This window comes from Lactuca saligna, chromosome 5, assembly GCF_052625555.1.
Source record: "Lactuca saligna cultivar CGN05327 chromosome 5, ASM5262555v1, whole genome shotgun sequence".
NCBI lineage: Eukaryota > Viridiplantae > Streptophyta > Magnoliopsida > Asterales > Asteraceae > Lactuca > Lactuca saligna.
The window spans coordinates 302185239-302191372 of NC_136421.1; positions in this window are offsets into that span (position 1 = coordinate 302185239).

The window sequence follows — 6134 nt, forward strand, 5'->3', positions numbered from 1 at the left end:
CACGAGCTCCTCCTTTTCAGACTTGGACAGATCAGAGGCTATGATTACTGTCTTTTGATTGCCTTCTTCCAGAAAAGCATACTCCAAATGGTCTGGTAACGTTTTAAGCTCTGTTCATTGGTTCTGAGTGACGGACTCGCCGAGTGCAGGTAAGGTACTCGGCGAGTTGGTGGCTGCATTCACGAATTCTGACTTTTCTTTAGATGTACTCGGCGAGTAGATCGGTCCTACTCGGCGAGTAGGACTGTCAGATTGCTTCATTAGCTCTTCATACTCTGCTTCTTCCAACAGTCTTTCAATTTCTATTAAATCTTTTTCTGGATCAAATGCTTCATCTAAAGCTGTAAACTTGCTGGAATCTTCAGGTATGTCTTCCTCCAATAGTTCGTCAAGCATATCTATTGAGAATGTCATATCATCACTGCTTCTAGAATACTTCATAGCTTGGTCCACCCTGAATGTCACTGAATCGTCTCCGACCCGCAAGGTGAGCTTTGAGTCTCTCATGTCTACTATAGCGCTGGCCGTGTTGAGGAAGGGTCTTCCAAGGATGATTGGTACTTGTGGATCCGCCTCCATGTCTAGAATGATGAAATCAGCAGGAAAGACAAATTTATCCACTTTCACTAGTAAATCTTCGCATATGCCTCTTGGGAAGGTGACTGTCTTGTTCGCCAAATGTATTGCCATGCGAATTGGCCTTGGCTCCGGGAGGACCAGCTTCTTAAAGAATGAGTATGACATAAGGTTCATACTTGCTCCAGAATCAGCTAAGGCATGAATAGCAGCCAAGTTGCCAAATTGGCAAGGTAAAGTCAAGCTCCCCGGATCACCCTTCTTCTTTGGTAGCTTATTTAGCATCGCAGCGGAGCAGTTCTCATTAAGCACTACCTTCTTCGCTTCTTCCATCTTTCTTCTATTGGTGAGAAGTTCCTTAAGGAACTTTGCATACTTGGGCATTTGCATGACGGCTTCAATGAAAGGTATGTTGATTTGAAGAGTCTTGATGTGGTCTAGAAACTTATGATACTCCTCTTCCTGCTTCTCTTTCTTGGCTCGGGCTGGGTATGGCATTGGAGGCTGGTAAGGCTTTTCAGGAGCTTGCTCACAGGTTTTTGATGGTGTACTCGCCGAGTCCATCGGTACTACTCGGCGAGTAGGACTGTCAGATTGTAAATTTTGTTTTTCTGCTGGCTTTTCTGCCTCATCCTTCTGTGATTCTTGGGTGCTTCTGTCCGAATAGGTGCCAGGGGAGTGATTATCTTCCCACTTCTTGTTATGACAATGTTTATGTGCGCGCCTCGTGGGTTATTTTCGGTTTTGCTAGGAAGTTCGCCCGGTGACCTTTGGTTAAGTTGTTGAGCAAGTTGCCCAAGCTGTGTTTCTATATTGTGGATAGATGCTTGCTGGTTCCTGAGCATGGTTCTTGTTTCTTGAATTGCAGCATCATGATCACTATGCCTATTTTCTGAAGCAACCACAAATTTAGTGAGCATATCTTCCAAGCTTGGCTTCCTTTCTTGCACCGGCTCCTCCTTTTGGTAGAACCTTCTCCCTTTTTGTCTATACTTCTCCTCCTTGGCTTTCTTGTACTCGTTATAAGGGAGCCACTCTTTCTTTTGTTTGCGCCAATCTTCATCATATTGGTCTCCACTCGAGTAACATGCTTGCACCTTCTTGTTGCCATTCTCATCCAAATCGCAATCTCTAGTGAGGCGAGTGATGGGTTTTGGTCATAAGACATCCTATGTGCTCATACAAACCCTAATGCTTGGATCTAGGTTTCTCTATTGTACATGCTTTGAATCCAAGACTATAAAACCTAATTCTAGCATACAAGTAATCATATTAATATGTAATTAGGTTTAAGATCATACCTTGATTGTTATGTAGCAATAACAATCCCAATTCCTCCTTGAATTGACTTTGGAAGGCTTAGAGTCACAAGTGTCACTCCTCTAATGGTTCACAAACACCATAAGCAAGAGGATGAAGAGGAGAGAGGTTGGAGGCTGCCTAAAACGTGTGTAAACCCTTACAAGTAGCTTAGCTACATTTTTGAGCCTTAAGGGGTCTTTATATAGTTGGGCTATTAGGGTTATCTAAAAAGGAAACCCTAATTTGGATGCATAAGCCCTAAGCAACCCATAGACTCCTTTAATTAAGCCCATGGACGATTTTCTTATGGGTTTCCCATTAGAATTCGTCCATCCCTTAATATAAGGCAATCCATGGCCCAAATTGCAATTATCTTATAATTACAATTTCAGTCCCTTAAGTTTAATTAATCTCTTTTAGTCACAAAACTAATTACCAATTAATTATTGACTAATATTAATTAAACAATATGATTTCTCCTTTAATATATTATTCCCATAATATATTAACAAATCATATTTAATCCTTTCTCTCCATAATTCATCCTATCAAGTTGCTTCGGTGAAGGCAACCCAAAAGGACCATGCACCATCGGGTCAAGTACATACCAAAATAGTTATGGACTTAGACACTAATCCAACAGTCTCCCACTTGGATAAGTCTAACAACTATTCTGCGTATGACTTCAGATCCTGATCTGCAATCGTAGTTTTCCAAAGCCGCTGTCAGCTCTGATCCTATCAGATACGCGTGTCCTTAGATAAGGGATCATATATTCCTCCGTTCTTGATATCGTCTGAGATATGATTTCTAATCATTCTCTTTGTACTACTTCTCGATTTCTGATTTATGACGACAGACTAACTGAACAAATCAAATTAGCCCTAGCCCGGCCGAGCATTTACGTTTGTCATCACTAAACCATCGAGGGGCCCAAAGATATTGCTTTTATCCTACTTTGGATAAAAGGAATGGATAAACTTTGATACAATGCTTCCTTGCACTCACTCACCGAATCACACACAACAATATGTTTTATAACACCAAGTTACTGGTGCGTTTACATATTATCAATGTGCAACCGATTTGCAAGATACAACTCACACATCTCGGTTTCAAGAATACAAGATGTTATCGTCTCACTAATCACTCGAGATAGTGATCCAAGTGAGCGTGGGTTTAATCCAATGCTCTAATCATATTCATAAGCACTCATGAACGTTGCAGCAAACATTTGCTTATGTCTAATACTCTTCTAGACAATCCACACACCAATTCATGATAGTCTTCATTCATATCTACTTCCAACATATGAACGACTGTGGCCCGTTTGAATAATTCGATTATTCTTAATAAACTCAATTATTCTGGAAGTCAAAACATGCAAGGTGAAACACAAGAATAATACTAATCCCATATGGCCTCAAACCTTTGAGTATAAACAAAACACGTTTTATTTATCACCATATCGATTACTCATTATTTGTCGTTTCGAGTAATCAACTTTTTACTTGAATCATTACACTTGTCCCATGCTCCTAGCATGCACACAATGTTTACCTATGATTCTTACTTTTGTGAAATAGACAAATTGAACACATTTCCAATCATTCTCATTTTACAACTCCAAATCCATTTTCTTAAGTGTAAGAATATCAAAGTCTTGTTACTTATAGAATATACTAGATTCTAACACTTTATGCAACGATCCTTTTGTAATGTCACTGCATCAAAGTCTCAAAGACTATTGCCAATGATATTACAAAGTCCTCTAACGTAGATTGGTACAAGACAATTCCTTAGATATGATGTCTCTCACTCAAAGTACATTCCTTTGAACATCCTTTTGCATAAAAGTTTCTAATCTATTCATAGATTTTCAATATTTACTTCCCAATATAGATACATTTCCATACATTCCATATGACAACTCATTTCTTAATAGAATCTTTTCTATTCATCATAATGTCAATATGGTCCATTAATACCATGCTTCCAACTACTCACAAGCAACCAATCCTCATCGAACTTTGGATTGTTCTTTAATAGTTGTTTAATTATTTTAGTCAAAACCGATTCTAGTCCCTTTTCCCTCTAAATGCGCTAGACATTTGGAAAATTTTAGAATGGTCAAACATTATAGCATTTGCAATCGATCATATACCCGAAGCGTATGGGACACGACGCATAATGTTTTATTTGCTATGTTCTCAAAATTCGAATTGTGAAGAGGAATACCGTAATCATAATCGAAATTTTTAAGAACACACAATGTACCTTTGACTAAATTTATTAACATTCCACAACCTAATCCTTTAGATTTGAAATGAAGCATAATATTCTCTCCCTTAATTATAGCAAAACAACTTTATAACTCTTACAACTTTGCAAAGTATGACTCTTGTTTTCTATAATTAATATTGCCAACTATGCAATGCGTGCCTTAATAATCATACAATCATAACATTTATGCTCCCACTATCATGATGATTATTATAAAACATAACACTTATGCTCCCACTAGCTTCGACATGTATTCATAAACATCTTAACTTTCATAAAAACAATACTTATTGAATTTCTTAAGTTCATGTTTCTAATACTTAGTGCTTTGATAATCTTTTATCAAGGCTTCTTGAACTTATACACCTTTGTCTTCGATAGTTCATATGTGTGTCTAAACAATTAAGACTAATTGCCAAACCTCAAATTATGGAAAGGGATGCCGTAACCATAATCGAATTTGAGAATGCAATTTTACAATCACTATCTTCTTAAAATCTTTCTTAGTGAAAGCATTTTCTCACAATCATTTTCATGAAGGAGGAAATCTTATGACATTTAGATTTAAACGGTGTATGTGTTCCTATCCATGTGAATTTGTTAAAAACCAAAGTTTACGACAAATTCAAACTCATATGGATCGAACTTTCTTAATCTTGATTTCTTGCCTTATGGTAGCACAACTGCCCACCACGTCTTCCAAGTAGTTAAGCAGCTCAACTTTTCCTATCAATGTACTTTCCATTGATCAAGGTCCTTGCCTTTTATGCATTCAAATGAGAACTCATAGGACTCACATGCATAATTAACTCGATTGGATTGGCACAGAAACAAAATAATGTCTTCACGATAGGTTGTAAACCTCAACTCGTGTGCTAGTGATGATCGATAAGGTTTATTTGATTTGTTCTTGAAACTTTTCAAGACTATTAAGACTCCCACTGACTCCTTGACATATTCGATTCTCTTATCAAAACATTTCTTGACAAACAAATATTCAAGAGTTAGTGTAGCTTTTATCAAAACAAAACACTTCATAATTTTGGTATTAGTTGGTCTTTGTCTTATCTAAGACATCACAACTTTCCACAATTGATGAATGTTATAAACCTTCTTAATACTATTCACTCAATGTCACAATCTTGACTTTAAGACTTGTTTTTGAACGAAGTATGATTGACTTCTTGATTTGACCATTTCTTCAATCTTTGATTCCTCTTCTTGGACATACAATTGTACCAAGACTCACTTAGAGGATCAATTGAGATATGGTTCTTAATCATTAAGACCTATCATAAAGCATAAAAGCTACTCTCCCTTCTTCTTGGAATGGAAAAACTCTTATCTTTCTGCCTACTTGATTCTTCGTATTCGTTTTGCTATTGATCTAAACCCTTTAATCAATTCAAAATTACACTTAGTCTTGTAAGTGTAATCATATCTACTAAGCCTTTAGTAAATCATGACGAATATCTTTGTTACTCTTATGGTGAACTTGATCAACACACAACTTTGTGTACTCGATCTCCTAGTCCTTCACTTGACACTTTGTCAATGAATTAGTCTAATTTCCAAATATGAAATTTCTCATTCATCGTGCAACCAGGTTGCATGATTCCAAGTTTCTGTCCAATTGAAACTTGGGCGATGAGAAACTCTCCCTATTTGGTAAATTCTCGACTTTCCATAACACAATAAGAAACAAATCCATTATTGCTAATAATTTTAACATCAATTTTTCATACACACCATTGTAAGGATAAATAAATAAAATTTAAAATCAAAAATTTATTTTATTGCGGAAAAATTTGTCCTTACAATGCAACTCATTGAAAAACTTATGCTAATACATCTTTCTTAGCAATCTAATTCTAACTCTAAGTAGGATCTCAAGAATCTAATCTTCGAGAAACGCGATCGAAATCCATTCCTTCACGGTTAGATTCTGCTCACTTCTTCCCTTAAGCTTCTTT